Source organism: Typopeltis vanoorti, chromosome 17 (genome assembly GCF_054136105.1).
Source record: "Typopeltis vanoorti isolate ZY-2024b chromosome 17, IOZ_Tvanoo_1.0, whole genome shotgun sequence".
Lineage (NCBI taxonomy): Eukaryota > Metazoa > Arthropoda > Arachnida > Uropygi > Thelyphonidae > Typopeltis > Typopeltis vanoorti.
The window spans coordinates 81,643,841-81,666,269 of NC_143565.1; the positions used below are offsets into that span (position 1 = coordinate 81,643,841).

The 22,429-nt window shown below is 33.0% G+C and overlaps 2 protein-coding genes across 3 annotated transcripts in view; one reads left to right on the plus strand and one right to left on the minus strand.

The window, feature by feature from the left end:
* Positions 1–22,429, minus strand: part of eIF2Bdelta (eukaryotic translation initiation factor 2B subunit delta) — a 380,912-nt gene that overhangs the window by 233,715 nt on the left and 124,768 nt on the right. Inside the window, exon 3 of one of the 2 annotated variants that reach the window (XM_090407674.1) lies at positions 13,490–13,583. The exons of the other annotated variant lie outside the window; for it this stretch is intronic. The gene's annotated coding sequence lies outside the window, so the exon portion shown is untranslated. The remainder of the gene's footprint in view (positions 1–13,489; positions 13,584–22,429) is intronic. 2 annotated transcript variants of the gene reach the window in all.
* The window catches only part of LOC150097559 (potassium voltage-gated channel protein Shaw-like), a 127,218-nt gene continuing 124,682 nt past the window's right edge, over positions 19,894–22,429 (plus strand). Inside the window, exon 1 of the mRNA XM_090407676.1 lies at positions 19,894–20,189. The gene's annotated coding sequence lies outside the window, so the exon portion shown is untranslated. The remainder of the gene's footprint in view (positions 20,190–22,429) is intronic.

A 22,429-nucleotide genomic window follows, 5' to 3' on the forward strand; every position in this document is an offset into this window, starting at 1 on the left:
TATTGGACCGCGTCCAGAATTAATTGTTCGCAATGAAGGGCTAATTCTTATGTTGATTAGACTCGCTACCTCAAAATGTTGGCAGGTAAGACTATTTTGTCATTTGGTATATGCACACTGTTATTGTAGACAAATACGTTTAGCTGTTGAAATCCGCTTGTCCTGTGCCATTCGACCAGACGTTTATTCATCCTTGTGCATTCCAGGTCTTTGCTTCTTTCTACACGAAAGGGCTCATGCGGCAAAACCTCCATGTTGCTGCTAATTCGATAACATAATATACCCAAATCCACCATATATGTTGGTAGTCAATTAACTATCGTACGCCTATATTTGTATAATTAACTACTATCAGTATATTGTTTTTATTCATTTAAAAAAAAAAACCAAAATTTCTTAGTACATGTGCATTTAATGTTTACTTGCAACTACCTTCTGATAACTAGTTAAATGGTGCACATTTTAATCGTTCATCAACCATAAATATCAGCAACAGCAATTATAGTGACAAATACAACGAGGTTGTGACTTTTTCACTATGGGAATAAAATCGTTCGACTATAAGATGTGAGACAGGTGTTATTGTGCCACACGTAGAGTAATGCGCCAGTGTGCATGCAAGAAATACAAGCGAAATATATAAGGCCCATAAATCGACGTGGATATATTTTCTTACGTAAAATGGAAAATTATGGTTACTATATAAGGAGGGCCTGTCATCATATAAATTCTTTACTATTGCCGACCATATTTATTATCATGATAAGAACAGTACTTGATTATAAATTTTTATTTGCCAGCATCTAGTATAAAACAATTATTCAGTTCTTTTCTTTCTTTCCTTCTCTCTCACTCACTCAAAAATAAGTTTAAGAGTAATTAATATTAATGAATGCATTTAATTATGGATGATTCTATACGTACTTATGCAGACATAATTAATATCTGTAGCTGTCTTTGCAAAATTATTGAGTAATATTTCTTTCGGTTATTATTTTGCTAGTTTATGAAATCAGGTATTAATTCTCCTTATGCGCTCTATCCAAACTATTTCATAATTTTGCTGATTTATATACTTACTTTGAATGTTATGAAAGACACTAGCTCCCTCTATCAAACAGTATTCACGTAAAACTATTCTTAGAGACGTGTTCTCTCTTATAATTAAAATTCTTTGCATCCGCAAAATATTTTCTGGACTCTTCCAAATCGAGATAATCGATTTGGAATTTCCTATCAGCTCCTTAACATCGATATCTGTAGAATTTCTAGAAGAATTTGTTTTCTCGTTTTCTTTGAGAATGCGTTTTAGAAGTTAAGAATCTTTTTTTTTGCCCCTAGTGTCTTCCATAAAATGAAATCATCCACTTCGGCACATTAATTTTGATTGTTCTTGCAATTCTGGGCCAGTGTTATGACCACGATATTATATTGCCTTTCCAAGAGTGTCCCTTTAGTTTATAGATGATTATTCCTCTCATAAAAATGCATTAATCATTTTATAAAGGCGACGCTGCCAAAATCTCATAACCTATCTGATGTAATTCTATCCGAAAATGTAATAACTTTAGTCGTTCTTTTCTCAATAGAATTTTTATCTTAAAATAGCACCGGTAAAAACACCTATTATCGTATACCGAGTGGAAAGTAAAGTTTCCTATATAACGAAGATATGTGTACCTATTTTTCATTCCCTGAACAAACTATACTTGGCTACCTCGAATAAACACCTGATACGATCAGAGGTTTTAAATATCCATGTATAAATTGATTTTGTAGTCCACTACAGAAGAATAATAAAACAAAAACTGCAATTCTATTTAGAAGTAATGAGGGTAACTTCATGGACATTTTAAGAGGAAGGTAGTTAAAGAAAAAAACGCAGCTTTTATTTTTCCTTCTCACAAAAACCGCACAAATCGATCAGAGAACATAATGAACAGACAAAAATACAGAGAAAATAGATGTAGTATTGCGGTATAGAGAGTAGCCTTCCTAGTCCTGAACCACCATGGTGGTGGCAAGTAATAATAATAATAATAATAAAGAGTTTGTGCTAATCATTACTCTTAAGCCTACAGCTAAATACCATGATGATGTTGGGGAGAAATCTTAGAGCAGGGAAGATTTGTTTATGGTCTGTGTCGCACAGGAGTTAAAAATTGAGCCAAAAGAATTGATGGCTACAAATTCAGAATTACAAACTGTGCATAGATCGAAATTAGTCAATAAATGCATTAATTAGTTTGTATTTTTACTATTAAACATGTTCTTGGGACAGTGTGTAAGTACAATAAACCAAATCCATTTCACTGCATAGCTTAAGTGTAATGCTAGGAAACTATCTCTTAGGAGTAACTTAACGAGATAAGTCCTTGCTTAAAAGTTACATTGTACTCTCTCTTATACCAGCTGTCATTTTATTCAATTACTTTCATTTTCTTATTATCGTTTAAAAATGAATTACATATTAAAGTTTAAACAGTAAAATATAACTTTGATTCGAGCGTTTATTACTTATTTTAAAGCAAATGGTTTTCGTTTAAACTCCATAAACCAATGGAAAATTGCAGTTAAAACGTCTGCAAAATATTAAAAACAAGCCACAGAAAGGCAACTACAAAGGCATTTATTCCTTAGCGATTCCAACGAAAACTCGGCTATATTATTTATGTCTCAGCACCTGAAAATAAGTAGGTAGAGAGAGAGCGAACTACATTCCATACACTAAAAGATAACTTTATTACGAACATTGAGCTCTTTAGAATCAGGTGATCAGATAAAACAGTGAGTGGTTCTGGTGTTAGAGATAACAAGAGCGGCACGAAGCTCTTATCCCTTTTCTACTCGCATTGTCTAGATGACTTGGCGGCATTGCTTGCTACAGCTCGTATGTTGAGGTTGATTTGACACGTTTTTTGAAAGTCGTTTAGCGTCTGTTTCTGTTCGCGCATGCCACATAACGACGATTATTTGAACTGTTTGAACCAAATAGCTTATCGATAAATTGGAAAGGAAAATCCAAACGGAAAGAGTTATTACTAGATTATCAGCTGCAGGCGTCAAAACACTAACAGGCTTTGTTGAACGGAAAGCCATTCTTATTCTTAACTCCACGCACCTTATTTCAAATTTCGTGTTATTAGTTACTACGGAATGAGATTTTCTATTGCTGTAATAGTCCACATAGTGCATACTTTCTTAAAGTTCTTTGTAACATGTCGTTCGCTTGGGTACAGGTATCCCTTCACAAGTGCTCACTGCGCAAGCGCCACTGGTAGAGGATTGATTGGAATATTAAAATAGTGCTGTAAATGGATGGCGAGTAAAATATCGTTAGACTAAAATCGCGCATTAATGTTTAAATGTTGCGTTTATGAATCTGCGATATATCTAATTCGTATCTTTAAAGTATCAGTCCAAATAATTCTGTTCGCTCGATATCGTGAAACCTACTACAACCGCTGGTCCGGAAACTTTGACCTACATTCATGAATACAAGATTTACTTAAGATATTGTAAATAAAACTAGTACATTATGTTTTTTAACTTGATGATTCAGCGAAAATGATCAACACAGCTCATCAACAATTTAATCGAATTGAATTTTCTTAATACTCGAAAACCATAACGACTCATTTTCGTCGTTATGTTTTTCGAAGAGGCCTGAAATTTTGATTTATGATTTAGTTTCTTTAAATTCTTGATTAAAAGTAGAACAGAATTAATTACTGATTCAGAAACATACAGTCGGTATAAGCATGAAATATCTTTCCTTATCTAAATTTTATGTTTGTGAATTTTTAAAACGGTTGATATGTTTTATTTATTTATTTTTGGTCGTGATCATTTCGCGACAAAAATAAATAAATAAATAAAATCGATCTTAAGGTATTAAAAATGAAAATATAAATATTTATAAAAGATGCATTGCAAAAATGTAAGCTAGCAATACATTAAGAGTTGCATTCAACTTGCTGTTTTTAAATACAAGAAGACAGCGAAAACAAGGGCAATAGTGTGCACACCTCATTCACGTTCTTTTGACCACCATATTAAATATTAAATAAGAAAGTTATTTAATATGAATATTGATGACTGTTGTAGTTTTAATTATAATGACTCTGGGGGGGGGTTGATATCCTATTTAGAATGCAGAACATTTTATAACAGCTCTTCAACTGAAGACAAGTTGGTCTCATATGGAAGCAACAGGGTTTTCTTTGAGGAAACCAGAGAATGTAATACAGTTTATGATAGACAAAGAAGACTAATATTCCGTACATAAGATTAATTGTCCTTTCATTAAATTAATTAGGTTCATATAAAGTCAAGCTTGGCTGTAGCAGATTACTGAGACTACCATATTAAGAAGCCGAGATGAGATTTTATTCAATGAAATATAAATAGTCTTTTTCAGAGTTTCCCAAATTAACTTGGCCGTGGAACGCTTTTGGACCAGAAGTATATTGACGAAATCCATAAATATACCGACGGTGTCAGTCATACCCCATTAGTTCGGTGGAACATCATGCAATTTCAATGATCGTAATGATGGAATAACCTTGTTATTGACCTTAGCACTTAGTAACACTAGAACTATGCATTCGCTGTAATTATTACCATGCAATCTAAATACGTTTCAAAGGAGTATTTTTGAAACATATATAATAATATAATTTTGATGGCATGTATCAATTATGGAAACATACTTGATTAGAATATGGATATTCTTCATTAATTATCACTAATGAAACGAAGAGTAGTCCTAGAACGTATTTTATGAAAAATCACAGTACTCATTACTTATTAGCTCGAGTTGTATTTAGATTGCAGGCAACTTTTCTACATGCGAATTTATAAACAAATTAGATTTGTAGTTGGCTTTAGGTCTTTTGGGCTTACAGAAAATTAACACATTGCTTTTTTTAAACATGCGAAATACAACTGTTTCCTGTTTATTTAATCCTCATCAATATGTGACAATTGTTTACATTTTTGTTACCACATAATGCTACATTTTTTTTCTTTACTATATCACAGGACTACAGATTAGGAAAGAAATGTTTGCTTGTGCACCGGCAATAAAGACTTTTATTATTCAGAATAAACACACGGTTAACAGAATGGTTCTGACAATTATCCTTCCCTAGCTCTTATGAAAAAATAAATACACACCATTCTACGTGCTACTACATAGATATCATTGACCATGAAAAGATAAATATTTACCACCTTTTCCACTCAACGTAACTCAGTCCTGAGAGAAAAAAATGTTTGTTAAAAGCAATGGTGTTCATCTATTTAATGGGTGTAGTTGCTACTCGGGTTTCCAGCTGTGTTAATTATATGAGCGTTTCATTATGTGTGTGTTATATGAAATATGACAAAGAAGCAACAACCAACAGATTAGATGAGTCAGATACTTGGTTGCTGTGAAATACGGAAAAATAATTTATTTTTAGGATTAGTAGTATTTTATTCGCACTCCTGGATTTACTGAAGTACTGAGTGGCATTTTTGTGAATGATCAGACATACAAATAATCCAATTGCCATTCAATATTAGGTAATATATACTTTCAGCAATTTATATTGTCAGACATCGGAAACATTTCTAAAATATGTTACTTCTAAGCGATTTAAAAATAAATAGGCCTAAGAAATAAATCACGTAGAATAATGTTTTTAAAAAAATGTTCGCTAAAATAATTAGAACATTCTTCACATTTTTTTTATATTTTCAAAATAATCCTTTGGAAGAATGTTCGCTAAAAATAATGAAAACATTCTTCACATTTTTTTATATTTTTAAAATAATCTTTTGGAAGGCGGAAACGTAGCAACAAAACATAAAAAGCTATAGTTATGAAAGAAATACTTCGTGATGGCCTCAGTAGCTTAGTAAGTTTCGACGATGCTCTTTAAATGGAAAGACCTGGATACGAATCCTCTACAAGGTAGAAAAAATTTTTATCGGAAGAGAAGTTAGGTGGACATATATGGAGGTGGAAAGATTTTGATCCAGGAGAACACACACAATATATATTTAAGGAAATAACCAACCAACCAACCACTTTATCCTAAAATCATGGACGAAAGGCAAGGATACTTGAGATTTGAAGGCCTGCAAGCACCAATGGATTATTATTATTATTATTATTATTATTATTATTATTATTATTATTATTATTATTATTATTAAATGATCTGTTAGTAAAGTAAGTCGTTACTGTTTATCTTTATTTTAAAATGCTTTTAGTAAGGAACAGCAGTACAACCAGTTAAAAGTGGAATTTAAAGAGTGAGTAGTATACGAATAAATGAGAGAAAGCATACAAAGCTCCTTACAGCGTTTCAAAATAAAATTCAGATAATCGCTTCATCTCAACTTAATAGAATCAAGCTGAACTAAATCCAAACGGCTCTTTTGATTCAGTACAATACGCAAGAGTGTTCATATTCAATTGCTTGGTTCTTGTTAATACCAGAAAACAGACATATTTAAGCACTACAAGAAAATGGTACTAGAAAGTTCACGGTTTTTTTTATTATTTTTTTAAATATTGCTTTAGGCTGCTTAAAGTTTAACACCATGATAGTCTTGACGTCATGTACCGCTCATATTTAGACATCGAGTAAAGTGACATTAAGAAAATTGTTAAGTACAGTAGTTAAAAAGTAGAGTAGATTAGTCATAAAAAATTCAGTTAAAGTTAGCTCTTATTGCAGCTAACGCAAACATTGTGATCATACTACGAATTCAATGGCACGTTGGTCATAAAGGTACTTATAGCACTCTGTTTTAATCAGAAATAATAATAATAAAAATAAATACATAAAATAGCTTATAAAGTATTTATTATTCCTTATTGCTAAAATCACTTCTTAGTATTGTTTTATTCTTACAGTATTCTAAAGTTGTTGAGTTCTCTCTCACACTAAATATTGTTCTCTCTCCGGCTTGAGCGAATGCATTTCGCTTTATAATTATATTTTAGAGATTTCATTAATAAGAATATATTTGATTAATATCGTTACGTTAACGAGTTCATTTCTAGTAGCATTCATTAATGTGAACTTATTTCAGAGTATTCACTTACACATACTGTTTGCTACCGTACCTCTATTGATTGGGTAATTTTCTTCAGAATACGATATCCAGAGATTCTAATTAACTTGGAATAATTTGCAATCTCTCGGCACAAACCTTTCGTGGTTATACTCAATTTCACAAGAGCTAATTCTGGAAATCGCTTTAAGCTTATAATTATTATGAATTTATAAGATTCGTGATGCTTAAGAGCAGTTTTGAAGTACTGTTTTCTCCGCGATATGAATCGACTTTATATTTGTCACAGAATGCAAAAAATTAGTTACTATTATATAGACAAAAAATGATTCATCGAAACATAAAATACAGGAACTAAGAAGATATTTTCGGATATAATAATTTGTATGTACATCGGTAGTTTTCGTCTGTAACTATTTGTTAATACGGGAATATTAAGAACATTAGGACTGCAAGCACGGATGTAATTTTGGAAGGTTTTATTTATTAAAAAAAAATTAAAAACTGTAGGAAGGATGAATAAACGCTACATAAGACAACACTAAGCCTACATTTAATATTTTTAGATTTACTGATGGCGCTACCATATGGTGCTAAAGAATGAAATGTTTCTTTTATAAATATACTTGAATGGCATTTCATAAGTGCATTATTCGTAAGTTATAAAGCACACATAAAAAAACATTTGTATAGTTCTCCTCGAATTCTACATACTCCTTATTAATTATCAGAAAGCCAATTTTATATTATTTTCTTGAAAATGATTACGTTAGTTAATAATTTTCCTCCCAACTCCGTTATGAAGAGAGGCTAAATGTAAAAGACAGAGCTCATTGCATGTTTATGATCTTCCAGTAACTCAATGACAATGTAAAAAGCCATTAGCAAGATCATAAGAATACAAACGCCCAATGGTAAAAAGCATGCATCATCACAAACAAAGATAGACCTGCTGAATTTACTCATATGACTTTAAGAACTTCGAAGCGATAGCTCTAAGAAAAACAAGTTAATCTCTGTTTCCATGCCAGTATTTGTTGAACGTTTTTCAAACATGCTAGTAAATCTACAAGAAAAATCTTAATCCTACTTTATTCAGTCGGAAGCCATACATCAAACCTGAACTAATCTTCTCCATACTACTGTCCAAATGATATTCAAATAAGATCGCTATGTGCTTCTCTTCATGCACTTAAAAATATCAATACTTTTTTTTGTTTCCAGTGGAGGTTTAAAATTCATCATACGGACATAAGGAAAAGAAGCTTTCTTGAGTAATAGATATCATAAAAAACGCAACTGAAATTCTCAAGTAATGCATCTCAAATGTTACTCTGAAACGAGAAAGTATGGAACGTATGGAAAATAGCAGTCAAAAAAACCAATATTTAGATGTCTGTTATTAAAATGAAAGTCTAAAAATGCATCACTACTGCAGTGGCATAAAAACCTAGAAAACATTGTGGATAATAATCCTAATGTTAATGATGAGGTAATTCCTCAGATAGCCAATTAATTCATCAAAACGTCAGGCTTAGTATTTATTAGATCTTTTTAGATCTTTTCAAGGTCATATATATATATATATATATATATATATATTAAGAAATTTTATGCGTTGTTCCATCTTACTCTTTTCTCTTATTAAGTATAATTTGCGTTTAAAAATTTTGTATTCCCGATAGTGCACGGTTAGCTATGGTGATCAATTAGTTTGGGTTAGCAAGAAATAGTAATACTGCAGTTAATGTTGAAAAGGATCAGTGTGCTATGTCTGTCAAGCGTGTGTTCTTATGCAGCTTTTATGCCTATATTGAAATATTAAGAGAAGGTGGAAAACAGCTTCTGGGAAAGAAAAAAAAAAGATTTCCACCATCAAAAAACAAAACAAAACAAAACACGATTAAATGTTGGTTGAAATGACCTAGAAAGAGTACCTTGCATCACTGATAGGATCGCAGTCGTATCATTGGGACTATACCGAAGTAAGTTAAAAATTAGATGAATTGAAAAGTGTTGGGTATTTAATAATGTATATGCACAGATGCAAATTTCATACAGTATTATGTTAATCATACCAGGAAGACTTTTGCATGGTATAAAATGCTTCCAATAGTCCAAACATCATTGTGACGCCAAATCTCATGTGACTAGTCTAAGGAAGACACATTGTCTCAGCAAGTACTGCTGCTGCATTTCTTCCTTATGAGTAGGTCTGTTGTGCGTTGCAGTGTTATCATATGTAAGTATATGAAAAAATAGAAAACTGTTTACTTATGAGTTCTGCGATTTTGGAAATGAATGTTGTGAAAATGCAAAGAGCCGGACAAGTTTGCTTCAGAAATATTTGCGGTGTTACAAACTGCCATCGTCTCGAAAGGTCCATCATCGCCAATTTCTAAGATTGTCGGGCAGGTTCGCATGATGATTAATCGCTTTGTATATTAGGAATTCGTTCCTGTCTGTCGACCACCAATGTTTCCGAAGCATGTTCCGAAATTTGTATATCTTTTTTTTTTTTTTTTTTTTCAAAGGTCGTCACCGTGGTATTGTTGTCGTCTTCGCGATTTATAAAGATTGGAAAGACTCTGGATTCGATCCCGCAAAGGACCAGAGAAAATTTTATAATGGTTTTTCAAGTGAAGATTCTCATGCAGATTAAGAAGGGTTTTTATCCCAGTAAAACAAACGAATTGTCAGAAGAACAAGCAATTAACAAACATAACATAACATATTAGCCTTATAGCCTAAGTCATCCGCTGTAATTCAAATCGATACAGTCCAGTTCTCTCTCTCTCTCTCTCTCTCTCTTTCTCTCTCTCTCTCTTTCTCTCTCTCTCTCTCTCTCTCTCTCTCTCTCTCTCTCTCTCTCTCTCTCTCTCTCTCTCTCTCTCTCTCTCACACACACACACACCTATATGACTTCGTTATCTCCGCACGTAAATGTTTCAATTCGAGGAATAAGAACCAACAATATGTATTCAATAATTGAAAAAAGCTATCAGAAAGCTGAAATATGGAAAGACAGCAGAAATAATTGATAATATTTGACCTAAAATGCTGAAATATGGTGGAAGAAAGTTTTGCTGTAGCTTCACTACTTAACCAAGAAAGTTTAGTCGCATGGTTGAATAGCATATGATTCGAGCAGAGCTTCTATCTAAAGGAAAATAAAATTAATGTTAGGATTACAAGATTTATGCAAGCATAAATTACTTGAAAGGAGGATAACAATAAGCTGGATTGAGACCAAATAAGAGTTACCAATACTAGATTTGTGCCTTACGACAAAAAATTTCTATAAACTTTATTAATCTCAAAAAATGCATAAAAAGTATCAACTGGAAAACTGTTCAGTACCCGAAATCTGTATAGTGTAAACTGATTCTCATATATAGTGATAATTAACTGTTACAATTGGCAATTAGAAATGAACGCTATATAGTAAGATGCCTCAACGTTAAATCAGGCGTAAGACAGTGTACAGTATCTTCATGTTATTTTTAATCTATACAAACCGCATTACTGAGGAAAATGGTCTTAAATCTGACATTGGAATAAGAGATATTAAGCTTAGTTCTTTACACTGACGATATTTATTCTCTTAAATAAATATGCTACAGATCGTCAAGAATCATTAACCAAACTAAATAACTGTTGTCACAAAATTGGCATTAAAAATCTAGGAAACATCTGCATTCTCCGTTGAAAATCTATAGTTCAAATCATTTTGACTATTTGAGCACAAGTTTTTGAAGAAGATGGCAAATTAAATATAGATATGGATAATATATGAAGCAAGGCTGGTAGGAGCAATTTCAATAATGTATCTAGAATCATAGAAAAATTAGCCAAAACCCCAAATTAGAAGTATACAGGACAGTTTACTTATCAATTTTAAGTATACTTGTCAGTATACTTAAAATTGGTTTCAGTATACTGAAACCAATTTTAAGATATGGATTAGACAGCTCGATTAGAAATAAAATAGTTGATCCAAGATTGAAGAGAGATTTCAGAGTTCTGAGAAAAAAATAAATAAGGGAGTGAGAAGATGAGATCAATTATAGAATTACATGAAAAGAGAAGCTATCAGAAAACAGCTCGATATTATTAATATTTTATAAGTATTATAGCTAATCCATGATGGAATGGCTGCTCTTGGATGGTCGAAACAAAATGAAGAACAAGCGATCCAAAGGAAGAACAAGATACAAGTGGGTTGATGCAGTTAGGAATTCTGTAGAACTCCTAACTGCATCTAAACTTATAAAATCAAATACCTGACAAAAAGCAATCCACTTTGGAAGAAATTGTTGACCGGAAACTTTTGAAATCTAAACTGTGTTAGACGTCATAATTTATGGTAAGCCATTTGAGTGAATACAGTTAATCAAACTGTTCAGGTATGATTAATTGTAAATAAAAAAAAAGTCACCGGAAGCTAAATGACAAAGAGCAGCTAAGGAAAAAAATTCCTACAAAAAGGATCTCTAGTGTCTTGATGAAAGAACATACACCATCTCAATTTACAACTTTCTCTCATGAAATTATTCTTGACAGTTTTTAATCAAAAACAATCATAATTCCTTGAATATTCAAAACTACGAACTTCAATGCCATTCCTGGAGATACTTGCACCAAAATGCATTAAGTGTTTGAGAAGATTTTTTTAATGTGAAGGCAATCCACGACGAGTTGCAAACTCCGTTGGTGCCTTGGGTGAGCTAAAGTTGGATAATCCGATAATCCCTGCTTAATAAATACTATACGCTATTCAGTAGACCAACCAGGTCCGTTAATACACACACACACACACACACACACACACACACACACACACACACACACACACACACACACACACACACACACACACACACACACACACACACACACCCCCTAAGAATTCCTTCCACTGTATCCTGGCACATATAATTTTTTTCTTTCTTTCCTGAATACGATTTCACATAATTTACTTCAGGAATTTATATATATACACAGCCAATTTCTTACTTCATTTACCTTCACGTGATGCTCTAATGCTCTATATTAAAAATCTTTAAAGAATGCACGACATTTTTTTGTTTTCTATTTTTCTAAAAATGTTGCGACGAATTTTTGATTTCTACGAAGATTTCGCGCTACTCAGAAAATATTTTAAAAATTTAACAGTTTCAATCAGACGAAAAACTTTTCAAATAAAATAATCCTTATTAACAAGAATGGTAGGAACCCTCACTTCGCTGGCTGATGTCACCATGACGTTCGAAAAACTGTCTGCGTTCTTTAGTCAAAGCCTGTGCTCAATGTTCGAACAAAACTTTTCAAAGTCTTAAAGATTCGTGAAAAGTTTGCTGTGAAGGAGATCAAATACTTGTTATGTGCGAGGTTAATGACACCGAGTTCTTTCATATAAATATTTCCAAATAAAATATGAATCGAACTGAACTATGGCATTTAATCTATCTATTCAACAAGATTAAATCACTTGAAAATTATTATATCTGACATTGATCAAGAAATCAATGTCAGATATAATAATTTACCGCCTAGATAAAGTAGTGGATATAAAAGTAGCAGGACACGAGTTATATTACTGCTATCTCTCTCTCTCTCTCTTTAATATGACATATCGTTTTTTATCCGCAGCCGCTTATCTGTGACGTTTAGAATTGTTACCCGAGATAGCCTCCTCATCTAACAGAGCTTAAAACTAGTTCGTTATTCGGATAATGATCATTATGAAGTTCGCGCAAGAGATTAGAGAATAAACTTGTTCACTATAATCAGAATATTTAGAAGTCACCAGAACTATTCACTTTCAGAAATGACCAGAATGTACTTAATATCAGAAGATGATACTTAGGAAAGAAACAAAAATAATCCATCTGTATACCTTCAACATCATGTTAAAATTCTATAATGGATTATTGATCACCGAAGTGCCACCTCAGATAACTCTTCAATAAGGTGTTTAACGCTTCGTTATGAGGAGATGGTATCTATGTTTAACATAACCAATATTAACAATATTTAAAGACCGTTTAAGGCATAAATACCACGTGACGGACGATAAATTCCAGGATCGCATGAATAACAGATTTTTTAGAACTCACATCTTTATGATATGAGGATTTAAACTATGCGTTGGTTACGCATAATTAAATATCTTAATAAAATATTTTAGTTATCCTTAATGAGTCATTTTCAAGGTCGAGGATAATAACAAAGGCAAACAACGTTAACTGAAAGAAACTTCCAAATATGCTGACTACATCTCGGAGTGAGTGCAGTTCCCAGATGACTGATTTTTTGTTGGTTTTGTAGGAGGATAACATTCTCCCAAACGTTTGGTAATTTTTTATATGCAAATTTGTGCAAATTAGGAGCATTGTGTAGATCAAATACTGCTTACCAAAATATGCTGATGAGGTCCATTCGTAGTGAATACCAAGGGGAACAGGATACACTGCCAATATGAATTTTCTTACTGCGACATTCTGGTAGATCTGTAGTTAAAACGAGGTAAAATGAGGAACAATATATAATCATAAAGAATACTATGGAAATCAGTATATATTCCACAGAACACTTCTAATTTAAACAAATGCGGCTGCAAAAACTGACAAATTTCTGAGGGACTGTCATCCTTTGACTACACTAGGAAGACGTAGTCAGAATATCTGAATACTCTTTTAAAATTTCTCGATCTTATTCAGTCAAAAATATTTCACTAGTTTACCTGTTGTGTTGTAATAAGCATTAAAATTAGCAAAAAAGTTTTCAAAATAAGACATTGTGCTCCTTATGGAAGAGATTCGAAAACTTACTTGACAAGTTTGATAAGAACTGTTTTGGCCTTGCGAAATGTTATTTTGAATCTGGATTTTCAGAGTTTCTAGAATTTGTTAACATATTTCAGTTTTGGTTTAAAACCATTATTATTATTATTATTATTATTAAAAGCGACAGAAAACAATAATAGACGAAGAAATAGTCAATCACGAAATAAGAAAAAGACTGGGAACACCTGGCATCAGATTCAGCAGATATCTTATACAACAACATTAAACTCACACTGGAGGAAATATATAAGAAAGCTACAAAGAAAGTCAGAATTCGTTCAAAAACAACACAAAATCCTTGGATAACACAAAACTTAATCCTAGAAATACACGGAAAGGACGCTTTATGGAAAGATTTAAAGCGATATCCAAATAACACAGCTTGAAAAACTGAATATAAGATAACAAGGAATCGCCTTACAACACAAATCAGAAATGCAAAAAGAAGCTACTACAGAGACAAACTAACCTCTGCACAAAACAACATGAAACAAACCTGACATCTGATCAATGAGATGCTAGATTGTGTTCCCAACACCACCGCCTCCGAAACCATAAAACACAGCTTCATGAAAGACGCAAAACCTATCCAACAACTAACAAATAACTTTAACCAATACTTTGCAGACTCCATCCAAGAACTGTACAGAAATATTCCCCCAATCACAAAACGAGACCCTCCACTTGGACCACAATCAAAACAGACATTATGGTTCCCAACCATAAAAGAAGCAGAACTTCTCTCTGCAATACATCAAATCAAACCAAACAAAGGCCCAGGAATTGATCGTATAAGACATAAAGATATAAAGCAACATACAACTAGTTTAAGTTCTATCCTACTAAAATTAATAAATAAAATATTTAAAAAACAGGACAGATACCAAGTATGCTAAAGACCGTCATAATCACACCCATATACAAACATGGAAAAAGAAATTTAATCAGCAATTACAGACCCATAGCATCATTACCAATTATCAATCAAATTATGGAGCGGATCATACTGAAGAAACTCACAGTATACACAGAGACCTTTCATATTATCCCCAAAACACAATATGGTTTTCAGAAAAATAAGGGAACAACATCTCTCTTGGAAGACTTTACAGACGTAATTAATACCGCCTTAGACAAAAACAAAATTGCCATGGTAGTCTTTATTGATCTAACTAAAGCATTTGATACACTCACGCATCAAACCTTGTTAGAAAAGCTGAGGCATGTTGGAATAGACGGGCCTCTTCACAGGTGGTTTACAAACTACCTTCAAAATAGAAAGCAATCACACGTATCGTGTTATACCGAAGCAGAGAGCTACCAGTAACCTGTGAAGTACCACAGGGAGTTGTACTCTCCCCAACTCTATTCAACATTTACACGCACGATATTAATCAGCTACCACTCAAAGGTAAGATATTCCAATACGCACACGATACAGCAATAATATCCATCCATAATAACGCAAGCATAGCCCAAACAAATATGCAACATGACATAAATCTGATCATAGACTGGCTCACGAAAAACTCCATACACCTAAACTCAGAAAAGACAAAATTAATGATATTCAGAAATCCACTGACTCGACCGGTTGATAACAAATATATAACCATCCAAAATAAAAAACACACAGAACAGCAAAATCACTACAATCACTCAGGTTGAAACAATACGATACCTTGGAATTTACTTCGATGCAGATATGAACTGGAATAGCCACATAAACCATCTACACAACAAACTCCGAACAATAAGTGGCAAACTCTACAGTTGAAAAGACATAGTTCTCATACGCAAACACTAATATACAAAGCACTATGCAAAATATACTAAGATACGCTTTAACAACATAGGCTTTCTGTGCACCCTACAAATTAAATAGATTAATGTCGCTACAGTACAAAATGATAAAACTGATCTTTTGGGAACAAAGAGAAAATAACGACCTTGTATACATTGCAATGTCAGAACACAAAATACTGACGGCAAAACATTTATGTCACTATGCAGTCTTGCTAAAACATTATTTCGATGCCAACTACAGTACAGTCAGAAATACATACCGTATAACAAGACCTCAGAGTACTAATTATATCACATATAAATACAATAATCACTACGGAAAGGCCACGCGAAACTTCTACATCCCAGACATGATAAACAAATTACCCTTTGAATACAGAAACCTTACAAACTACAATAGCCTGAAAAGAGCTCTAAGGACATACTATGAACAAGAAACACGCACCCAAAATACCATACAAACTTAATGAAACACAATATATTCGTTCAGGCTTCCAGTTCAGCGATGCATCAATATACTCCAAGTTATTTGTGTGTGTGTGTGTGTGTGTGTGTGTGTGTGTGTGTGTGTGTGTGTGTGTGTGTGTGTGTGTGTGTGTGTGTGTGTGTGTGTGTGTGTGTGTGTGTGTGTGTGCGTGCGCGTTGTATACTATACGTATACAATATACGTTGTAAATAGTTACTGTTATTATTATTATTTAAAAAACTTTATGTACGAGAATAACTGCGTGCGTGCGTGCGTGCGCGCGCGAGTTTCTCAATCATAGATTTCGTAGCTTCCCAACACAGCAAAAAAAAAAAACAATACATAATAACCAACTGGTGTCATCCTCAGATAAGCTTACGTATAAGCTTCGAGGATGAAAGGAGAGAAATTAGTTTTCATCCAAGATGTATCATATGTAACCAAGTGCATGTAATGTACGTATCACATGTAAACCGATGTATGTAATGTATGTGTTATATGTAAACAAATGTATGTGTCACATGTAAACCAATGTATGTAATGTATGTATCATATGTAATCAAATGTATGTAATAACTGTAACAAAAGTATGCAATATAGAGTGATTATATCCATTGATATTGTATATATAGAGTGGAAAATTGCAAAGAAACATCTGTAATGATCATCATTATGAATATTATAATAGTATACGTTGTAAATAGTTACTGTTATTATTATTATTTAAAAAACTTTATGTACGAGAAAGTATTTGTTATGCATAATTGTGGTCATATAATGTATGTAATTTATCTGAGAAATAATGCAATGTTAAAAAAATTATTATTATTATTATTATTATTATCATCTGAGACATTCAAGGAGTCAAGGACTCATTGAGGGCTATAAATCAATCACCCAAACTAGCTATCATACCTTCTGTTAAATTCATCCACACTAGATGCACTCACTATCCCTAAGGGCAAATTATTCCACTCACTCACTCACTCACTCACTCACTCACTCACTGCATACAATTGTAAATTGTACCTCCACATTTATTTTATTAATTAAATCATTTTTATTTATTTATTTATTTTCCATGACGTTTGAATTGACGTGATCGTACCCAGACTTCAGTAGTTCATTTATTTTATTTCCGAAAATAAGAAAAAATACGGTTACAAATACAAATATATATATATTATTATATGTAGTATAAAATTGTTAAATAAAGAAATAAATAAATAGTGATAAAAAAGATCAGGTGAGTTCGTTAAAAAGCTAATGAGTTATAATGGATTCATACAATATTACATTGCTAGATAACTATAAAGTTTTGAAAAAATAGTTTATTATTGCATCCTTATTTTTAAATTTCAAAATCTTATTCTTAAAAAGCTACTTGAAAAAGCACTTAACGTTTTCTTGTATTCAAAAAGGCGGTTAATTTTGCTGTGTAATAATAATAACAACAACAACAACAACAACAATAATAATAATAATAATAATAGTTCATCACTTAATATTTAAACAAGAAATAGGACAACTTTAAGTGAACATTGCAAAATAAGGCAAACAATATTTTATTCCCAAATATTAATATGATTATATCATACATAGTTTCAATTTTAATAAAGACCTGGTGGAACCTACATATCTTGTCAGTTGTTGCCTTGTCAGATCTTTCCAGGTCAGCCAGTACTTTGCTGTCAGCAAAGTACTGGCTGACCTGTGTCAAATTCATTGATAAGCCAGAATAGAAAACTCACTGTAATGAAATTGTTAAATCCATAATTGCTCTGTTTGCCATCTCCTATTGAAAAACACCGCTTGTTTAAAATTCCCATAATCAACTGAAATTTCAAGTTTGTTCAGGTCCCTCACCATAGTTGTTAAAATTGTCAACTGCTAATCGAAGGCTATTAACAGGGAGCAGAAACCCCAAGATTTGGTAATAGCTGCGTTCACATCTTACAAAACGATCTGTTACCATTAGTTATAAAATAACATGAAAATAGCAAATGGGTCTTATTAGTTGTCAAAAAAAAAAGGGGGGGGGAAGGGTTACGCTCTTGCAACAAATGTGGAAAGTGTCCTCTTTATCATTAACCCTATCGTCACACCTGGCGATCACTGTGACCTCTCCTTTATAAAAAATTAAATTTTATGAATTCTGAACTGTGTCAAAACGAATATTTAATATGGCACTTTGCATGCATTGAATTAATATTGCTTGCGTCCAAGTGCTTGAAGATCTGTTCTTGTATGCTTATGCTGCAAGAAGCATTCACTCAGTATTCTGTCAAACAGCTTCTGTCATAGTCAGATTTCTAAGATAAATTTCGTTCAGCAAAGCAAGCGGTTACATTTTCATTATTTTGTTAATAAACAATTATCTGCATTCCTGTTTTAAATGAATCAATTATAATATATCGTTCTATTATTCATAGCGATTTATTAGTATTACACGACACTTCCAGGGAGTCCTAGGACTCATCGAGGGAGGGCACCTACTCTACATCTCTCCGTCATCATCTACACCAGCGCCATCTACTACCTACCACCACTAGTATTTTCACAGACAATCACAAACATCCATGCCCATGGTGGGATTCGAGCCCACATTTTGGCTGATGAGCGGATATGCTAACCACTCGGTCAACCAGGCCGGCTCTCATTTCCAAACAGTATGTCCAAAAAAGTCTTAAAATTATTCTAATCTTTAGATTTTCACTTCATTTTTGTTTTGACAGCTTGAATGAATCAGAACATTTCCATTTAAAAAAAAAGTCCCAGTAATATTATTTTTAGCAGCATTCAAGTCCTGAAGTTTTGTAATGATTCGAAAACCAGTGCAGAATAACTTCTATAATATTTTAAACACCGCTGAAAATGATTTAATATTGATTTATGTATCAGTTCCATTCGTGTCATTATTCATTTGTAATGACACAATAATTGATGCAATGATTCCACCTTAAGCAGTGCATTAAGTCTATAAATTACACGAAGTTGGGAAAGTCGGCAATTGAAATTTTTACTTCGGAAACATTAATGCAGTATAAAGTGGAATAAATTAAGAAAGGAGTTAAGATGAATAGTGTGATAAAAGTTTACAATCTCAAAAGGGAAATGAATTTAGCAGTAAAGAACGTAACCTTCTTAATAAAGACTGTTAAATCATTCAAATATCCCCAAAGTATGAAATGTAAATCAGCCTTTATTTAAGAAATAAACGAATTTCAGGGAAAATAAAATAAAATAAATCGAATTGATAATGCATCATGTCCGAAATTACGTCTATTCAATATAATTCATGTTGCTGTTGCAGCATTCCTAATGCGTTCATTTCTGAATTGTAACAGGTAGCTCAGTTCAACAATACGTTTATTTTATTCTCTCTTCCATTGAGTCGCATAAATATTAACAGCAAATACCTGTGAATATCTGATATACAAAAGAACTTTTATTATTATCTCTAGCAGTCGATTGCATTGAAATATCGCCTATTAAAGCAGCGAGCTAAAACTCGAGCGTCTCGCGCGAACTAGACTCGAGATTGCACAATGTTTCTGCTCAGCGTGCATACCGTTAGATTGTCGTTGCCTAGACAACGCACACTTGGCTATCGTGTAAAGTGCTGCACGTAATACGAGAGGCCTCTCTGGAAGGAGGCAGAGCTCAGGTTGGCAGAATAGTGGAGCCAGTCAGACAGCCGAGATTCGAGGCAGCAGGTAGTGTGAGTGGACAATCAAACACGACGAACTCTTAGCAAACACGCCTTTTGTGATGAAAGGAAGAAACATTAGGGTGGAGCCCTCGTACGGTACTAAGAAGCGTTCTATGTTTGCAGTTTGGAAAGTGTTAAATCCACAGGAACCCTTATTGTTCCCTACAGGAGAACTATGGGAAGTGCGATCACACCACTTCTGGTTCTAATGTAATGTTTCTGCCACAGATGTCGTTTGCTTCCTATTTCAACAGGAACTGTTCATCCAGCAGCTGTGTCATCATACGTAAGTTATGTTTTGCCCATTTTTCAGCCCAAAGTTTTATATTAGGTTACAGTAGCGAAATATTTTCCTTCTGAAATCATAAAGGGGTGGGAAGCTGAGAGGGATTTAAAATTCTTATTAACCACAAACAAAACCAAATAGAAGCTTTTCTGTTTTTATTATGAAGTCACACATCCTCTTACGCTTCGAAGATACCAGACAATGGACTTATAAATATTTTTGATTATTCATAGTGTGTGATATTTACGTTATAACTGAATTAATTAGTTATAACGTAACTAATTAATTTTTTTTTTTCATTTCAATTAGTTAAAGTGAATATTTTTTTCTTGGTTTTCCTTGCCTACAGTCTCCAACGATGCACAACTTATAAAGGGGTTCGCGGCGAGATGTCTAGTTATTGAAGAAAGTGCGCTATTGCCGTATTTGTCTTTAAGCGAACGGGCAACCGCAGCAACAGTCCATTTACGACGTAATCCATGTTTTTGTCATGGATTAATGGACTTTAAGACAAGGTTAATAAGAGTTGCCACATTAATAAGGAACGGCTTCGTTTTCGCTACACCTGTTTGAATTGCTTGTTAAGATGCACTTGTACAATCGAAGCTATTAATTCCGATGTTAAAAAAAAAATCGATCGATATCCTTCCTTCGACCTATGAACTGTAACGAATAATCAAGAATTTCCAGCGATTACTTAGAAGTTGAGGAAGTAGGAGTGGCTGAAACACTGCCTAGAGCCAGTGGTCTCCAAACTTTTTTGATCGCGTACCCCAAGACAGAAAAAAAAAAAAAATAAATAAATAGCGCGTACCCCCAATTGATTAAGAGAGTTTCTTTGGAGGAATTTTTTTTTAACCATTTATCCATTTTGTGAGGGTTAATTTGTAAAATTTAAATATAATTCATTTACTATTGATAATATCAAACGCTTTTAAAAAACGTAAGCAATTTTGATAATATTAATTCACTATTTCTAGTGTAAAAGTAAGCACAAAAAGGCGTTGGAATTGCAAAGAAACAATATATACTAAAATATCGTTAAACTTACTACTAATAGTCAAATAATTAATACAACTGTGGTGTCATCTGTGGATAGCAGGATAACTAAGCAATTTTCTTTCTCTAGTTGGACTTGTCAACACTAGGATGCTCTACAAACAATGGCAATGATAAGAAGTAAGAGATTTACTCCCTAGTTTTAAAAAACATGACAGCTTTGCCACGGACGATTATGTGTGCAAAGTCGTCCAATGTGCGCTACTCGCAAATTTAAGTTTACAGGATCTTTAGAAAGTAATATTCTTTATCTTTAATTAATTACTTAATTTTTTTCCTATCAATATAAAACTTTTTTTGACGTACCCCCACGTATCGACTCACCTCCCCCCCCCGGGGTACGCGTACCACACTTTGGAGACCATTGGCCTAGACAACGAAAGTCACGCAAAATATTATATTACGTCTCTTCTGTGTCGACTGCAAATCGGAAGCAATTTGGTATTGAGAACGAAAAAGACTACTGGAAATAATTGTGTTGATATGTAATAACTTGTATAATATTATCACAGGTTGTTAATAATATATTTATTCCAATAAAAAAAAAAAAACTGCCTGTTAAAGTATCCAAAGGAGAGAATTGTAATATTGTCTAGAGATTGGATATCAACGGAAGTAAGAGTCGGAAAAAAAAAAGACTTTTGTCGGAAGAAACAAATCAAAATTAATTAATTAATTAATTATTATTATTATTATTATTATTATTATTATACCTCTGTTTTGAAGTAGTTTAGGCGCTGGTTTTCAGCTGAACAGGCTCCAGAACACCATGATTAGAAAGATTAAATAAACCACAATAGCAACAAAAAGAAAATGAAAATAAAGATTTGGATATTAGATTAGAGTGGAAAAGAAAAATTTCAGCATGGATGTTTTCGTGAGAAAATCATCTGATTTTGCTAAGGCGTCACTTCTCTGAGCTTGAGTCCTATCTATAAAAGAAGCTCTATTAGACATTTTTTTCATTCATGGCCAGCTTTGATGATCGTGTATAAAAGCAGCAGCAATTTTCTCTCGGGATTTTGATCTGGGAAGGGCACACAGCAATTCCCAAAATTGCCTATTAAATTTTTGTAGTTAAGAAGCGACCACTACCGTTGTTGATCGTTTTAGCAAGTTTATCTTTCTAACTTACCAGGGCATGTAAATAGTTGGCATTTTTTAGCGCAGGAAAGAATACG